Raw genomic sequence first — 19,701 nt, forward strand, 5'->3', positions numbered from 1 at the left:
AACTCTGCCTGAATGTGTTACAACTGTGTTTTTAACTCGAGCATGAATAATACGCATTTCCCAATCTGCAGAGTAAGTGCCCCTGCATTATGCTGTCTGTGAAAGAATCGTGCGAGTCACGTCGGAGGGAGAGGAGGCAGACACCGCCGCGTGCAGATGTCAATATCCTTCAGCGCGGCTGCGCGTTTAAAGAGCCCGGGTGACAGCAGTGCACGAGGGGCTATTATCGAACAAGCTCGCAGTCGATACATCAGGCTAATTCTAGTCTGTTTTCATTTGACATTATTTTCAGAAAGCAAAACAGCAATGCCTGTGTAGGCGTGTCAAATATGTGCGTCAAAATTGCCTCGTTCAGTGGGAATTAAGATTTCAAGGGATACAAACGCAATACTCAAAAGTACTAAAATACCCCGTTAAGATTTTCTTAATTTGTTATGTCTTAAAGTGAGTTACAAGCATCACGTCATAGAGCTATCCAACATGTTCGCTCCCAATAACTAATGCATTGTCATGACGTGTCAAACACATTTGAGTCTGCACCGGGTATTGTAGTCCAAGCCGAATCATATGGAGCCATAGGTGCAGATTTAAATTTGCAGTGGCCATGCGTCTGAATAACAGAAGTAACCTGTATGTATGAGAATTATCGGTGCATGCACGCATGTGGTCGCTCTGAGCATATGAGGCTATTTATACGCAGATGTGGCAGGACTAGGCTCAAAACTATAGAATGTGAAACTGTACTTGATATACTTGCACATAAAATACTGCATTGGATATAACAACATGTGTCCCTGTATCTGCACAAATGAGGCTATATCTGTGCATATAGTACTGCTGCTACCATATGAGAATATCCTAACATGTATAAGGATACTGGACACATACGATTATATCTGCATGCTTGAGATTATTTCAACGCCTGGGAAGTTGTACTGAACATACAAAATAAACGGCCCTGATTGGGGCCATTCCTCTCCCACAGCGCTTTGTTTATTATTATCTAAGATTGACAGAGCCAATAGTTAAAGTTTTTTACATAGTGAAAATATTTCAATATTGTTCCCTTACTTTGCTCCCCTACAGATTTACAACACATGCCTGGCTCATTTGGGATACTAGAACTCAACCTGTTACAGACTTACAACACATGCCATGCTCATTTTGGATGGTAGAACTCAACTTGTTAAAGTTTTTTTAAAAATGTATTTTTATTTATTTTCATTTATAGTGAAACAACAATAGTACATGAATACCATACAGACACAATTGCACATTACTATTCAAACACTACAGTACAGATCGCCTCACCCCTACCCCCCATCATTCCCCACAGTACAACCATAATTCCCACATATGTAATTATCTATGACAGGGACAAATCGTGCTCTGAGCCTCTTTAAGTATGCCCCCTCATGGCCCTCTCACTCCCGTGTCCCCATTTAACTTCACCCGGTGTAGTAACCCTTCTATTGTCCTGGTAGCTAGTCTGTATCTCCGTGATCCCTGGCCCCCAAGATTTTCTCAAACTTTTTCTCACCTCTACCCTTGTATACTTCTTGCTCTAGCATTTTACAACGTTCAATCAATCAGGAATTTGTAAAGCGCACTATTCACCTGTGAGGGTCTCAAGGCGCTGAGGAGGGGGCGGGAAGGGGGGGAAGTGCTGCTACTGCTCGAACAGCCAGGTCTTGAGAAGTTTCCTGAGGGTAAGGAGGTCTCTGGTCTGGCACAGGAGGGTGGGACGAGTGTTCCACGTTTTGGCGGCGAGGTGCGAGAATGATCTACCACCAGTTGTAGTTCTGCCAACGCGTGGGACGGTTCGTGTAAATTTGATTAGGATTTTGTTTGAGAACATTGACAAAGCAATTTGGTAATTGGATTCTTGATTTTTTTTAAACTTATTTTAATTTCATCATAAATACTGGGTAGCATAAACAATGTACACATATGTTTGGATAGCTTACTTAATGGGGTGCCTATTGGGCATCACATAAGAGTTATATGCACAAAGAGGGAGAAAGTGGAAATAAGGCCTGGTCACGTCCTGCTCACCCATAGATAAACACAAAACAGGTGATCAGGTCACTTTTATTGTTGGGGTTGAGTTCTACCTAAATCAAGAAAGATTTTGGAGCTATCACCCTACCCACACTAATGGTGGCATGATCCATCATAGGCGATATTCCACACCATGGTAGGTGGATACCACCATGGCGGACTCCACCATTGCTGGGAGTTCTTGGATAAATCAATATTGGATAAATGCAGGGATCCAATCTGAAGTTAAATATTGGATAATTGCAGGGATCCAATCTGAAGTAAAAAATATCTTGAGGTAGACCCAATGAATTTTACCTGTTTTATGGGTACCTTATATATTATTTAAAACACCACTATACAATGCCTCCTCCACCCATATGACTAAGCCAACACGTTTTGGCCGTTCTAAAAGCGTGTCTAGGCCACTACAATCCCTGTCTAGCTCCACATGCATTCCATGCAGTCACATGAGGCCTAAGGCTCCCACCTGTCTGGGTCTCTACTTTAAGAGATAGGCCTGTGAAGAAATAGTTAAAACACTAGAGAAAAATAAACTAATATTATAGTACTATTGTCGCGTAGGCTCTCATTATCCTAATGAGACTACTGGATTTTTGGGTGGCAAGATCGTTCGCAGTGTGGGGGACTAAGTCTGACCCACGGTGAAGGACCCTTGTCACCCCAAATCCGGGTTATGCTCTGGCTAACTAGCAGTGCCTTATATCTCCCGAAGGGAAGAGACAATTGGGCAGCCGAGCGCATTACATCTTAGTCCTTCCCAGGGAAGTCGTGGTCACTCAGGTCACAACCGGTGCTCTCATACACAGTAAGGTCTCATATAAAAATGACAAAGGCAGTTTAAGTTTTAAAGATCGGTTTAATAAAACGACTGCATTTTATATAGTAAGGCGTGAGCTGCAATAACCAGAACGAAACAACACAGTAGGATTAAAATAGTAACGATGAGAGTGAAGCACAAGAATAAGGCTATCATAGTGCAACTATATTAAGTTATCTCTAAGTTATAATATGAGCACAGCATGTGAAGCTCTAAGCCTGCCTTTCAGGTTCCCCCGGGAGGACATCAACCCTCATACCTGAGCAAAGGCCTGTAAGCTGCATCAGCATCTGCAACGGGGCAGTCAGCATCTAGTTGTAGGTTCCTGGTCGGAATCTCCCTCTGACCTGTACTAGGACTAGAAAGTGATTTTATAACTAACACGCAGATGTTCTAAGAAAATGTCCCTATGTAAGGATGCGTATCGTCTACGAACACTAGAGACTAAACTTCTACCACGTGTACCAGCAATGTACCAGACTGTAGCCTTGACTGAAGCACAGGGTGAGCAAGAATGCATTGTTTGATAACACAGTGCTGAACTAAGCTAAACAGTGTAATAGAAAGAAATAAAACAAGACCGTAAAACTCGTTATTGTAAAATACCAGTGCGAGGCTGAATAAAATGTATCTAGGACAAAGTGCACAGGGGCCTAATATGTTAACCTAACGTGCATAAAGCTATATTAAAAATGGCTATACTACACCCTCCCCTTGTCGGTAGAAAGTGGTTTAAGCCGAAGCTAAAAATGCCCTAATGATAAAATATAAGTAAAACCCTATTCAATTTCAACAAGTAAAGAGGACACATAAGAATGGTGATTTTCAATTTAAAAAATGCATGCGGCCAAATGCCGAATTCAAAGGATAATGTCAATATAGAATAAGTCCAATTCAAGCATTGGTCATGGAAAGCAGGAGATTCTCCACTTCGGCAGATGACAAAACTGGAAAATCCACGCCAAAGACTAGCAAGGAGCAGGTGTGTTCCAAAGCCCCAGTAGCAACCAAGGCGGCATCCCGTGCAGTGCCTATGAACGAGTTAACATCAACTTCCTCCAGGAAGGGTATCTTGTATTCAGCTTCTCTAAGAAAACGCAGCCGCAGCGCACATGTCTGGTAATGAGCCCTCATTGAGAACATCAACAGATCAGCATTAACCTCTGTGAGAGACAGACGCCCAGTGCATGTTCAAAAGAGCACCAACGGCACCGAAACACGGGCTGCACACAATCCAAAACCGGACTGAATGACAGAGACCAGTCACACCCCAAATGTTCCAGGAGTGTTGCTCCAAAGTACTGTATCATGCGTTCACGACACAGCTGTACTGATGGGAGCGCCAACATTCGTCCTTGTTGCAGCGGGACAGCCATTGCGTAAAAACAACAGCAACAGTAAAATGCCAGCTAATAAAGCCAAAGTTATCAGAAATCCCCCAAAAATGCTTCAGAAAATTGAATGAATAGCCAAAGGTATTAAACCGAATATTGAAGAAAAGGTATGAACGAAACCAACACCAACAGCTTTGAAAAAATTTGCTAATCCAGCCGTGCTGGACGCATTAAATATACGTCCCACGAGTTCACCAAAGTGGCTCGGAAAGTTGGTATTTAACAGGGACTGTATTTCCACCGATGACCTTGCCACTTGAAGTGCATAGGTCTCGCGTGCAGATGTAAGGGCCACATGCTTCTGAAACAACAAAGCCTTCAGTCTGCTTAACTTGGCAAAATTCACCTTGGAAGTAGCAATGTGAGGCCAAATATCTGCTACCTCCCTAATTTTAGTGGGGGGAAACAACACGCTCCCGCAGCAAGTAACGACCTTAGTGATCGAAACAACATAAACTATTCCGCCCCGCATACCACAACAGTCTTCACTATTGAGGAGGACGTAGCTGCCGTTTGAAAGCACCTGGAACGTGCTTTTAATCAAGGGGACTGAACTCCCTTCAGATAGCAAGCCAAATTTGCAACTGAGGCATTACACGCCCCATGCAAGGACAGCTGCTTACAAATCATCGAATGGCTGACTGAAGTCTCACATTCACTGCCGCTAAGAAAGACCTCTTTCATGCCATTGAGGCATTTGTACAAGAAGGGAAGCTCCCACACCTCATGGATGTAACTATCTGCCTACCGGAACATGTTTCAAACAAGAAGTGAATTGTAATGTAGAAATAGGCAGATTAATAACCCCGTGAATCAACCACTCTGCAGAGGGAATCTCGGCCACGGTAAAAGGCAATCTTTCTAACTTTTCAATGTGAAGCATGTTATAAGTCGCCTCCTTCTTAGCCATTAGTTGTTGTTGTCGCGTCAGATTAAAGGAAAAAAATATTCCCCTTGCACTGATGTGCTGCCATGGAACGCGACCTGCCTTCAATGTCTGAAGCGTCCAACCCAACTGTATAATGGACCTGGTCTGACTCTGTCCATGATATAAAGAAGACATATCAGATCGTATAATGTCTATAGCAGAAGAAACAATGTTGTTAATTGTATAAATTCGGTCGGACAAGGTGTGAATTCCATAATCCACAACAGCTAATGCTTTTTTCAGATTTTCCTGATCTATCTGCCGTAACCGGGCTGCAGCTTCTTGTTGTGTAAGTTTTCAAATTTCATTGTATACTTCATACAAGAAACGCTTCCTACGTGGCATCTTCGGGCCTGACAAAAAATCTTGTGAGTCAGTGTCATTAGACAGTAGAGTGAGATGTGTCTTAACTGCATCCAGCGAGGATGATCTTAGCCATTGCTGGCACAATTTTCCCACACTATATGTCGTCATTATTTCAGCATGTTCTGGTGATATATAGCGAGGGTCAGACATACTCGTTCTGAAACCCCCAGAGGAGGTGACAAAACGTTGATGACATCCGTTGGTATCTATTGGCCACAATAACCACCCACCTGGAAGTGTCAGTGAAGTGTTAAATGTACCATTCTGGACCCATTCACTAAGCTCACTAAATTTGTGTACTTTTGCCAGTTATTAAATTTTGCAGGGACAGGTATACTGGGCATGTTTAATTCTCTGATTGTAGCTAAACCTAAGCAGCTGGCCTGCTGTACTGTTTCATTCAAAAAAATCATTTGAACAGGAATGAGACATGCTCTAAACAGTGTTTCTCTACCCTTAGTTTGCCAATTCTTTGTTCCCCAAACACTTTTCAAATCAACATTTTCTGACCAATATTCATAACCTTCAATTGACAACCGGGAAACAAAGGAATCCGAATATATAAATTTAGTGTCGGTCAATAACATTTGTTTATCCTTAGTCGGAGTTAACTTAAAGTAATATGACTCAGCATTCTTTTGATGGTGCCCAGAAAAATACGCAAATTTATCAAAATAAGTTTTGGCACTCCCTTGCGGGGGAGTCGGGCAATGTTCCCATTGCGTATAGTCAAATATTGTTGTGGGAGTACTTGCTTTATGTATGAAATGGTGCCCATAATAACTATAGCAAAACATGTCACCATAATTGTATATAAACTGGTAAACATCTTCATTTTCATAGACAGTGTAATATTACAATTCTGTCATCATTGAGTCAACTGTTATCACATCCCAATCATCAGATACAATGCCTGGTATTGCTATATCATTCATAGATAACTTTAGCACATACGGTATTTGAATTATCTCAGTGGGACCGTATATATCAAACATTACTTTATCCCACACAATCCCATCAGGAATTGGCACTGCAGAAATGTTCACAAAGGACAAGTCTCTTCGAACCCTATGTGATGAAAAATGTGATTTCAACAGCTCCTCCACCTGTTCAACCGCTGATCTCTCAGGAAGAAAATGACCATGTATCAACAGAAAAAAGGTAATGACAAACCCAATCCAAAGAAAAAACGCTAGCATAGTCAATAAAAGCCATACATAGTTCCATGGAAAAACAAAATACGTATCTTTAAGCCAATGCATCAGCTTACGTGGACCTGACAGGTCAGTAGTCGAAGAGGCAAATGAGTCCGATAGACCATCGTTGTTGTCGGCAAAATAACCAGATGCAGTTTGTGCAAGAGGCGTTGCCGTAGTCAATGGAGGTACACTGTAGACAGTACCATCCGCCACGTCCGTATTCATGGTGACTCGATCAAACGTTTCTAAATTGGTCGTTGTTAATGGAACTAATGCGAGATCATCATCCACCCTCCCCAAGCTCGGAGAGGCAACAGTGATGGTATAGACAACTTGAAGCGGAACTTCTTCTCCAGTAGTGAGAAGGATTCGGGAACTACTGGACGTTCCTCTTGGTCGGCTGTGTAGAATCGGCCACATGTTGTAACTTGACATTGTCAATCGAAACAAAGCGATTTTCTTTGGCACCTGGCAACTGTGGCAGAATAACAGTTCTCGTTCCGTGTATCCCCAACACAGGGACTGGTGCACGATAAGAAGGGCCAAATTCTTTTTTTACTGCGACCTTTTCATGCACAAGATCCCCAACCCTGGGAATCCAGCTGGTAGGTGTTACTGGCACATCCTTAATTCCTGTGGAGGCAGCACTTTTAGAAGAGTTATCTTCACAGAACCGGTGTAATTCCTGTAAAACAGTGACACAATCATTTATGTCAAAAGGTGTCTCCGCCGCCTCCACACCAGGACCATCAAGATCCGGAACAAACATTTGTGTTCCAAACAGGCACTCATATGACGTACGACCCCCCCCAGGGACCTTCTAAGCAGGTTATTTAGTGCTCTCTGAATTCCATACAGGTGGGTTAGCCAACTACGACCCGTACCTAAGACTCTGGCTGTTAAGGATTGCTTTAAATCGCGGTTTAATCGCTCCACAACAGAATTTCCCTCGGGATGAAATGGAGACGAGTACTGGAGCTGGACCCCCAACAAAGCCATGGTGTCCCTGAATGCCCTTGAGGCGAAAGCAGGGCCCTGGTCCAAATGGAATGCTGCAACTGCATATGTACCGACAAAGACTCGCAAATCTTTAATAACAGTCCGAGCGTCAGCCGAGCGTTGTGGCCACACCCACACAAATCTGGAGCAGGAATCAACAGCGACTAGGATATATTTGTATGCACTATCCGGTGTTAATGGACCACAATGATCCAGGTACACACATTGTAATGGTCTGTTTGAGATTAAGAGGGGTGTCTGCGGCGGGCGCTTAGCTGTTGAAACTTTAATTTGTTGACAGATGTCACAACAAAGGACATACTGCTTCGTCTATTTATAGAGACCAGGCCACCAATAGCGGGCCTGTAATAGCGAAATCGTAGCTGCCACGCCAGCATGTGCAGATGCCACCCCCTCATGCGCTGCTTTAATCAATTGTGGTCTTACATCTTTATTGGGGATGTCGCGTACGCCTACGCTAGGAATTTTAACTTCAGCGTTCAGCATACTTCCCATAAAATATTGATATTTATTCGGAAATCCTTTTGGATAAGGCGTGACATCAACCGTAGCTCTTATGGCAGCCATAATCTCCGTGTCTGGTTTGGTACTCGAACGAGTCACTGCAGCTACAGTGGCAACTGCCACTGCCAACTTTGCGGCTTCATCAGCCAAAGTATTACCAGCAACGTATATTCCAACGCGCTGGTGTCCAAGTGTATGCACAACATGGACTTTGGATAGCGTCTCCTTCAGGTCTGCTACCTTACCCCACAGTAGTCTGTTTTTAATGGTGTTGCCTTTTGAATCTCTGAACCCATTCAAGCGCCAGTAATGTAAGCATTCGTTAAAAGACTGGACGCAATAATACGAATCACAAACAATCAGTGTGTACTGCGTCGGATCCGTATGTTCCAGTGCCATTAGTAGAGCTTTTAGCTCAGCCAATTGTGCAGTACAATCCCCTAAGGTCTGGGTGTAAGTATGTTGGGGGCAGAATTTCTCCCCCTCCATATAGCCGCTCACAACCGCACATGCAGCAGAATATTGATGTTTTGTTCCTATCGCTGGTTGCGCAGAGCCATCGGTGTGCATGACTACCTGATATTGGGCAATAGGCAATGTGTCAGCGGGAACTGGATATTCAACTTCATATTGTAGAAATTCCTGAGTTTGTAACTTTGGGTCAAAAATGTAGTCTACATCAGTGGCTGTCAAGGACTTGGCCCATTGTATCCATCTTGGGTGGAGTGCTTTTGCGTTCGGGACACTAGCTTTTGTAACAGCCTCAAGGGCCGGAATAGGAGAAACGACAATAATGTGTTTTCCTTGGGCCAGAGGTTTTTCTTTAAGAACAGCCATCTGTACAGCAGTGAGAATTTTCTCTGTGGCTGCAAATCGTTGCTCAGCAGTGGAATACAAGTGTGACTTGTATGCTATGGGGACCGTCTCACCTTCATTAAATGTGACATAAGTAAACCCAATGGCCCTAGCTATCACCCTGATGACCAAATGTGTCTTATTGTCCCGTGTGTGTAGATGTTTCGCTGCTAGCATATCTGCTTGTAACTCCCAAAGAGTATGGGTATGTCCAATTGTCCAGAATTTGCTCGAAAAATCAGGACATATTAATTCATATAAAGGTTTTATGCGTGTAGCATAATCAGGAATGTGTGTTCTGCCAAAATTTAGAAAGCCCAACAACGATTGGAGTTTCTTAATCGTATTTGGTGGTTGCAATTGTGCACATTTTTCTAAGAATTGTGGCGCTAGGCTCTTACCTTCACTCGACAGCTCATTTCCCAGGAATATCACGCTGAGGAAGGCAATTTTTGATTTTTTGAAGTAAAATTTGTAGCCGATTTCGGCAAACCCTACAACAATGCGGGCTACCCGTCTTAAATGTTGTAGCAACTCGTCATCCGTGAGATATATATCATCCACATATGACAATGCATCAGGGTCAAACTCGTGCAAAATATCAGTCACACAAGCTGTAAACAGTCCTGGGCTGTTCTTATACCCCTGAGGCAAACAACTGAATTTTTTCTGGGAGCCTAGTGCGCTAAAGCTGGTTAAATCCCTGCTTTCAGGTGCTATATTCTGGCAGAAGAATCCATTCGAGATATCCAAAGTCGTCTTATATTTCTTCCGCACAATGTTGCTCATTAGTGCAGTGCTATGTGAATTTTGTATAGCATATGTGCGTGTATGTCCATTCAAATGTCTGTAGTCTAAGACTATTCTATATGAATGGTCCAGTTTAGCTGCAGGGAACAAGGGATTATTCATCGGTGAGACACAGGGTTCAATTACCCCCTGGTATTCTAATTGTGTAAGTATTTCTCTCACCGGTGCCCTTGCTTCATGTTTTATGGGATACTGCGGTTGTGGCTGAGGCTCACCTTTAATAGGAATTACATGATATGGAAAATCTCTATCCCACCCTACGTGATTTCTATATAACGCAGGTGCCTGTGCGAGAGCCCATTTCATAGAATAGGACTCAGCGAGTTCCTCCGGCACAAGGGGCGAGAAGGAAGGTTTAATAACCTCCTCCCCAGCTGGGCAGGCACGGACAAAATCTGGTGGCCAATCCTGTTCAGCCAGCAAAATGTCATATATCTTAACTACACAATCCCAAAAGATTGCGTGTATAGTGCGTTCAATGTCTCCTTCCAATTGTAAAGTCACTGTATACACCCTATCGGGTTCGGAGACGCGCATGTCTGCTGTTTCTACTTGTATGAAGTCATCAGTTGCTTTTACCTCCAGATGCTCTAGAAGATTCCGGCGAACTATTGTGACCTCTGCCGCACTGTCTAGCAGTGCTAGAGCCCATGTTTTGTTCTTCAAGAGAACCCTCTTCCTGTGTGGCATGTCTAACTGAGACTGCTGCCACCTTTTTCTTTTTAAACTGTTGTTTTTGTTGTACTGGTTTCTCTTCCTTCTTGACAGAAATCTCTGAAGAGCGTTGTGATTCCTGTCTCGGTTTCACGTACTCTGGTCTCCGCTCTGACCGCCCACCTCTCTCATTTCTCTTTTCCGATGAGTCCTGAAAGGAACAAGATTGGCGTGTATCAGAATATTTATATTTATCAGGCGTTTTAATATTATCCCTATTTCTGAGATTATACCTATTCTGCGGGGTCTCCGTACGTGGAGATTCTCCCATTTCCTTTTTAGGTGTTTGTTGTTTTTTCTCCCAGCGCTTCTTATTACCCTCAGGTTGCTGTTTCGTATTATCTTTACTAATTTTCCCCTGAAATTGATGTTCTTGTGGTCTAGCCCCCAGGCTATCTCGACCAATACTGGAATATGTTTCCGCTATTATTTTAGGCAGTTCCCGCTTCTGATCTTGTTGCGGAACATCACGAAGACGCATGCGCACTGCAAGCGCAACTGCTTCCCCTTTAAGATTGCTTAGGATTATTGAAGAAACCGTGGCAAAATTGCCTATAAGTTGCATTCCTAAATCTAAGGCCGGGGCAGCCCCGTATTCATCCTGAATTTGTTTAAGCACTTCCGGTAGGTTGGCTAGTGTCGGTGTACCGTGTGCCGTGGTATAGAGTGCGGCAAACACTGTGCCCCATGTATTACTATGTTCCACTGTGGGAACCATCCCAAAGGGTAAACACATGGTTAATATCCTATGTTTGTCCTGAGGTCCCTATGGGGAAATACCGCCTCCAGCATATTAATTTTTTGTGCCGGCCAAAACGGAGTCTCCTCTCGTTTTGCTGCGACTTTACCCATAATAGAGTGTACAGTCACTGGATTGATACCTGGTGTGTCTGCGTGTGGTTGTGCTGGAGCAGCACACGCTGGGTTTGTATTTAGTGTCTGCATTACAAATTGTACTAAGCGTCTATATATTGCTGTTAAGTCAGTATATAAGCATCGAACCTCAGCCACCGCCATATTCGCAGCCGCAGGATGTGGTGTATATGTGGCCAATAAAGGCCTGGTCGGACCTTCATTACTTAGTGGACATAACCTTACTGGTAACATTGTATGGGGTAGGGCGCCATCAAGCCAATTATTATGGTCTTGATAAGATAGAGGTATCTCTAAATATGCGTACGCCCTGTATTGTCCAGGCGCGTTCACTGCTGTATATGTATGGAATGTATGTGTGTTCCCATCAACTGCTGGAAATGTGACCCAAGAGTAGAAAAGTTCTGTTCTATAGGCTGCGTGGGCGTCCACCACAAACGTGACTGGACCACCTAGGGCCGTAAGGCCATGTGCTAGCAAATGTGCTGTGAGCGGTTGTCTCATGTTAAGAGCTATTTGTATAACCTGGGGATTCGCCATTAGTAAAGCACCAAGAATTCAGAGAAGGCACACCAAAAGGTTTTTTTTCCTTTTAAGGTTCAAGCTTGAACAACCCTCTGCTGTAAATAGGGTTACCTATACAACGGTGGTGGAAGTCCTCAGTACCACGGATGTCTCCGTATACGGATCTGAGGGATCATTATATAATATGAGACCGAGATATACCGGTGGACCCGAAAATTAGAGCCTGACCAATCGTTGGCGGCGCCATGTCGCGTAGACTCTTATTATCCTAATGAGACTACTGGATTTTTGGGCGGCAAGATCGTTCGCAGTGTGGGGGACTAAGTCTGACCCACGGTGAAGGACCCTTGTCACCCCAAATCCGGGTTATGCTCCGGCTAACTAGCAGTGCCTTATCTCTCCCGAAGGGAAGAGACAATTGGGCAGCCGAGCGCATGACATCTTAGTACTTCCCAGGGAAGTCGTGGTCACTCAGGTCACAACCGGTGCTCTCATACACAGTAAGGTCTCATATAAAAATGACAAAGGCAGTTTAAGTTTTAAAGATTGGTTTAATAAAACAACTGCATTTTATATAGTAAGGTGTGAGCTGCAATAACCAGAACGAAACAACACAGTAGGATTAAAATAGTAACGATGAGAGTGAAGCACAAGAATAAGGCTATCATAGTGCAACTATATTAAGTTCTCTCTAAGTTATATTATGAGCACAGCATGTGAAGCTCTAAGCCTGCCTTTCAGGTTCCCCCGGGAGGACATCAACCCTCATACCTGAGCAAAGGCCTGTAAGCTGCATCAGCATCTGCAACGGGCAGTCAGCATCTAGTTGTAGGTTCCTGGTCGGAATCTCCCTCTGACCTGTACTAGGACTAGAAAGTGATTTTATAACTAACACGCAGATGTTCTAAGAAAATGCCCCTACGTAAGGATGCATATCGTCTACGAACACTAGAGACTAAACTTCTACCACGTGTACCGGCAATGTACCAGACTGTAGCCTTGACTGAAGCACAGGGTGAGCAAGAATGCATTGTTTGAGAACACAGTGCTGAACTAAGCTAAACAGTGTGATAGAAATAAATAAAACAAGACCGTAAAACTGGTTATTGTAAAATAACAGTGCGAGGCTGAATAAAATGTATCTAGGGCAAAGTGCACAGAGGCCTAATATGTTAACCTAACGTGCATAAAGCTATATTAAAAATGGCTACACTACACTATCATGGTATGAGGCTCTCACCACTGCATAGATGCTGTTGTAGAAGCTCCAGATTTCTTGGGAGAACAACTCAGCAGACCCCATCCCAGTCTCTGTGGAACCAAACTAACTGTAACAGTGCGAAAATGTGCTCTGAACACTGCAGATTGTTTCTACAACACATTCCACGCTTGAGCATGCTTCAGTGTGAAAAAACAAATATATACACTTGTGTCACATACTTGTACCTTAAACTTAGGGGGGTTCCATACTAGTGCTGGTCAGACCAGGGTGGCACTCCCCTGCAGTCACACACTGGAGGGAAATAGCCACCAATAATAAGTGGTACAGTCAACCCATCTGAGATAAACGTCCAATGATCCAGATAAGTTTCTAATAAACTAGCTTTGGCATGAGTCACAAAAAGTTGTGTTCTATGCTCCACATTATTTCATGTTACAAACACATCTTATGTACATCCTGACTTAGCTATATGATCTAGCCACAAGATAGGTAATATCAACTATTAGTAACAGACGCTCTTGCAGAAAATGTGATAAGTAATCACGTTTTTAGTTTTCTCATAACCACATAACACACGCAATAGCTAAAAATGTGAGGTACCCCAGGAGTGTTCATCTGTTTATGGTCAATGCCCAAATATAATGAAAGGCATGAGGATGGGCGAAGGGTGATTATATTTGTTTCTTTTAATTTATTGTCGAAAATGGCAAGGCCTTGGTGGTGACTCTCAGTATTGTTTCAAAGCCAAATGCTCTGTCTTGCCAACTGGTTTCCAAATTTAAATCAGAAACCTCCCCCCTGCCCACTTACTTCATTAAAGAGGTGTGCCAGCATGCACACCTAAATGGACTCCTGTCCGCCAGTCGCCGAACATTTAAAACGTCTAAGCAGACTGAATTTAAACACTGCCAGGCTTGCTTGTTCCCCACGTCAGTGTGTCTAGCAGCTTCACTGCATCATCTACGACGCATCACTTAGGAATTCTGGGGAATGTAGTTCTCCTTGCAGTGAGCTGTTAACCCACTGATTGTCCACATCACAATAGGCCTGGGCGGAGTTCTGCTATGCGGAACTCTGCGAAGTGCCCAAAAAACTCTGCTGCTCTGCAAGTTTGGGTAAGCCATGCTGTTCGTGTTGATTTTCAGTGCCAGGAGTTTCTCCGGTGCTGTAAAATCAGCCCGAACGGCATCACACGGAGCACCACACAGCGCTAACTTCTTTCTACCGCTCAAGTAGATTTGCTACTCTAGCAGCAGCTTCCTCAATGAGCTTTCTAATCGTGTGCAATTGCAGCCTACCACGACCACTCACGTTCAGAAATCTCGCTCGCCAACTAAAGGATTTCTCTTGCGTTCGCCAAATTAATGTTGGCTAGCACGAGCAAGAGAAAAACTCCGCTCTGCGTCACTTCGCTGAGTTGTTCGGAACTCCATGCGGATGGGGAAAACTCTGCAAACTCTGCCGCCGGAGCAGAATTCTTCATCCACCTCCAGTTAACACAGCTAGCAGCCAGGCCATGTCATCTGTAATGCATGGCTAGAGGATTCTGGGAAAAGAAGATCCCATCTTGAAAGACATTCACTGTTTCATTGTTAATGAGTGTTAGGAGGTGGATCTCTCTCTTTGGAGAAGTCCGGCCACTCTTGTTGATACACGAATTACAACCTACACAAACCATCATGAAAGGACCACTTGTGGGAAAGTATTTGTAATTTCTATTATTTTAAGTTTTGAGGGAATTAGTTCTTATTGTAAAAACCTTCACTGGGTTTATTTATCATTCAGATTCAGCAGATGAATATATTTGTTTGGAACCCTCCAACCTTTCTTGTTGCAAGCATATTACAACCTACACAAAGCACCATGAGAGAAACTCTTGCAGAAACATTTTTGTTACCTTATTATATGGAATTTTCCTTTATAACCTGTCTTTCACGCCATGTGTTATTAGCATTTCAAAGGGAGCCTGTGTTAAAAATTGAAGCATTATATAAAGATTTCACGCTTACTGAAGATGCAAATGTTTGGAGTCCAGTTCTAAATGTGACCAGGGGTGGCTCCTCCATAAGGGCGGAGAAGCGTCGCCCCCACCCTCCCCCCCTCCACTCCCCACCAGCAGCACCCGCTGCAAATCCTTTCACAAGCAAGGGATAATGGACTTTGTTTATTATCGGGGCATTGGGGGTGACGAGCAGAGGAGAGTGCACTGTGCACTCCCCTCAGAGCGCATGTGTGTTTGTCCGGCTGTCTCAGGCCGGCCAAATACACATTGGCACAGGGCTCTCTGCAGCCCAGCAACGCAGCCTGCACAGGCTCCCAGTCTGCCTGGGAGTGCCCTGGCTGGGTGCTCCCAGCCAATCCTGACACTGCTTTGAGCAGCATCAGGATTGGTGCAGGGCATGCTGGAAGCCTGTACCTGCGTGCAGCAGAGGAGCGGCGCGGCATGGAAGCGAAGGTACGTTTTTATTTTTTTATTTTATTAGATGTTATTAATTCCCCCCCTACCCCTGCGTGCCACTCCGCTCCTAGGAATCGCCGCAAGCCACGACTGAATGTGACCTTGTTCATGAAAGGGCTCTTATCTATAAATGTGCCCTTGCTCATACCGGAGCTCTTGTCGAAAACTCATCTTGTTATTAAATTCATTGATTTGGCAAGCATAAAAATAAGGTGGCATATGTTTATCAAATGGTCGTCCATAAAATAACCAATATTTTTGTCAAATCTAATATGTTTGTCAAATCATCCTCGTCTACACTAATGTGTTTGTTAAATCAAATTTGTTCCTCAAGTCATCCTCCTTAGATGATGCTGGAGGTGAAATCCACATAGTGCCTAGGAATACTCAAAATGCATTACAGAAGCTCCCTATATTCGTCCCCCTATTTGTTGGGATAACTGTATTTCATCATTCAGTGCCCTTCAAACGATATATCCATCTTTGGTCTAACTGGAGTCTCCCCAATCCTTAGGTAACTTATCAATTAAATACCATTCCAGATCATTCTCCGAGTGGTTGTTTTCAAAGTAATGTTTCATCATTTTTGTGACTGTCTTCTTACACCTAGTAATGCTCCGGTGTTCATTGATTCTTAGCTGAATTTTGTGGGTATTTTGTGGCATTAGATTAGTTAAAAAACTAGAACAGGACATTTCAGTAAGGAAATGGAAGGATAAGAGATGCAAGATGGTGGGATACCTTTACCCGAACAGTAGGTTTCTTACATTTGCAGAAGTACAGAAGTTTTTCGGATACAACAGAACCAGCTCGTCCACCACTGCCTTCCAGGGAAATGCACCAGAGGACATTGGCACAAAGAAGCAGTGTTAAACTTGGTGCACGTTTAGAAGCTAACGTATATCGTGCTCTAAAGCAGGATAAAGGTCATCGGGTAGCGATGGCCAGAGAAAAATGGACCACGGAACAGAACCAGTGTCAGATAATGAATCCGAAAAAGCTTGCACGTGGGTGAAAAAGACATTGGGGATGCCAGGTTTAAAGTGGCTCGGTTTAATTTTCTCTCCGCGGGACTTATTTGACCCCAGATAAGTTAAGTTAGATATACCAAGAAAGACCCTCTGCATGCCCAAGATGTGGTTATGCACATGACGTGAGTTGCTGTCGAGAAGGGGTGTTCCGGACAGATGTGCTATCTAAATTAAAACAAATCTTGGGGACAGTGTATATCGGGGTTGGACCTAGACAAAAAGAAATAAACAAAAACGTCAAATTGTGGCACCGGGGACAATCCTGGCTAAAAACGCTTAGCAAGTCCTTGGTTAAGGCTACATTCTGACTTCAAACAACCGGGTAAGAAAGAGATATCGTTGAATGGGCAACATGGAAGAAAAAGCCAGGGACAACCAGTGAGGGAACATGGACGACAATTTCACAGGGATGATAAACTAACAGAAGTTCTAGATGCCTTGATAACAGTGAATCAATGTTTATCCAGCCCCACCGGATACTAGACTGCCTTAGAGGTGACAGTCTGCCATGAACCTAGTAACTGACTCTAAAATAAAATAAATGACTCTATGTGACTGTCCATATAGGAGAAGAACAGGTAAGCATTTTGTGAGGCACGAAATAGAGCATTATGCTTGACTGATAGTACTATAGTAGGGCCAAAAGGGAGCTGACCAAGCCTTAACGGGAGCTTGATCAAGTGTCCGAAAATAAATGTAAAGAAAAGATTGACCTACAGAAGGTGATGTGGATTCACTTTGCTCCACTTTCCTCATAAATGCCCTGGTTGGATGTGGACACTGCTTTTGCTGTACTTTGTGATACTTCTGAATTTGTGGATATGTGATGACCTACTCCTCACATGGTACTTTTTCACTTTTTCTGAAACTTAATACAAACTTTAAAAAATTAGGCCAAAGGCAAAACCTAGGCTACACGAGGTATATGTGACATGGATGGCCTGCTCATCACCTGAATCCTGTGTTCTCTTCAGTGGAGAGAAAAGACCTCAGCAACAGCACCTGACTGGCCACTGAGTTGTCTAGAAGCCAGGATAAAAACAACAGTGATAGCACTCCTATAGCTGGATGACATAGAGCTGTAGCATCATACCCCTCAAAGGGACAAAATGTGCAAAAGAAGGAGCTGTTTCCTCACTCACCTACCTTTGAACCTGTTTGGGGTAACACGTGGAAGAATGGAGCAGGAAAGGGCCAAGGGCTATCCCTACACTTCTCAGAGACCCTCTGTCATCTGTCCTCTACACTTTGGAGCGGGGTCCATTTCAAAAGAATTCAGGAATGCTCTGTAGGAGCCTTGTAATCCACACCGCTGCATGGTAGGCTCCATAGAACCTCCATCATATGTACCACTCCCATACAGGCCATCCAACATTGATTTCAGGGGTTCAACCGTCAAGCAAAGCATATACAGCGCATGCTTATCCTGCTACTCATTTCCAGTGTAAGCATACATGTAGCCCCACATAGATGAAATGATGGATCCAGCTGTAAGGGACTGGCATAACCAACAAGCAACTTTTCCTGTGCAGGCAACTGGTAAAACAGCCCTTCCTGACGGTATAATCTGTCATTACCATCAATGTCTTCCTTCTACAGGCTGTTGAGCTCATGATTATGATGCTCCATAAAAAAAGGAGTGCACACCTAGTGCAGAACACAGTTCTGGGCCGCTTTCCGTGTCACACTGGGCCTTCATCATACAAGTTTGATGGTTGTGTGCATTGAGGCCATAAATCAAAAATAATCAGACTCCCTACATGGAGAACTCAGGACAGGAGCATAAGAGCCTCAGAGCTATGCAGATTTCGTTTTCCATCAGCCTTGCTTTCCTTATTTGGAAAACAACATCCAACCTGCGAATACTCTGTGGTTGATTAAAAAAAAAAGCCAACATCCAACCTGTGATTACTCGGAGGTTCATTAAAAAAGCGGGGCATTAGCAGAAATAAGGCAAAATAAATTGGTTCAATTTATTTAAACTTCAGTTAATGTTTTCAAACTATGGGCAACACCGCTGTAACCACTAAAATAACAGTATTGTGTGTTTGGGCAGTAGATATTGGACTTTAAAACATTTGCTCACCCTTACAAAAATGGCGCCTAAGTTCAACTTGCCACTTGTGCTTTAAATACTGCTGATGAAAGTTGAATGAATGACCGTAGCAGAACATGGCCTTGATATGCTAAAGCTCCTGTTTGCATACTCCTTTGTGTGTTTTTGGGCATCATGCCACCACAATTTAGGACTACAGTAGGCATTGATGGGGCCCAGAGGGTGCTAACGCTGGGGCATGAACTTGATATTAAACTAGATGGTAGTCCATTTGAGACTTTCCCTACCTAGATGCTGTGCAGAAAACTGAACGAGTCGATTTTGGCACCCCTTGTGTGACCAATTCCTCGAGTGGGAGTTAGCAGCCCTTCTTGGGAACATTGGCAGTTCTCCTGTCCTCGAGGAATGGAAAGGGAGTAGGATTGCATGGTAGGTGCAGTATCACAGAAGCTGTAGCCTGAGTTGATATTACCTGTGAGCAGCATGCAGACGAGGGATCATGTACTCGCAGACAACAAACTCCAAGACACTGGGGCTGGCAGAGACTGACAGCAGATAGTCAGAGGGCCCTTTCCGTGTTTGTGTGCCCATGTTAGGTCTTGACTTGTTGTGTCCTTCCCAACTTTCGAGCAGAGGAGGAGGCACCATCTGCATCAAGCGACCCGATTGTTATGTTGTGCAAAAAAAAAAGGGGAAGGATAATTTCTTCACATGTTCAGGCATGGTACCCAAAACCACACACTTAGGCTCTCTAGGAAACCCCTATAGAAGACCCTAAGTTTTGGACTAGGGAAAGAGCTGCCCTGTTCAATCAGTGCTCTACTACACTCCAGCGTGCAGAAAAACATAAGCAGAGCTAGGGGGT

General features: G+C 43.8%; 1 protein-coding gene across 1 annotated transcript in view; it reads left to right on the plus strand.

The window, feature by feature from the left end:
• The window catches only part of LOC138283656 (uncharacterized), a 426,145-nt gene that overhangs the window by 185,427 nt on the left and 221,017 nt on the right, over nucleotides 1-19,701 (plus strand). The gene's annotated exons all lie outside the window — the stretch shown is intronic.

Source organism: Pleurodeles waltl, chromosome 3_1 (genome assembly GCF_031143425.1).
Source record: "Pleurodeles waltl isolate 20211129_DDA chromosome 3_1, aPleWal1.hap1.20221129, whole genome shotgun sequence".
In the NCBI taxonomy this organism is placed as follows: domain Eukaryota; kingdom Metazoa; phylum Chordata; class Amphibia; order Caudata; family Salamandridae; genus Pleurodeles; species Pleurodeles waltl.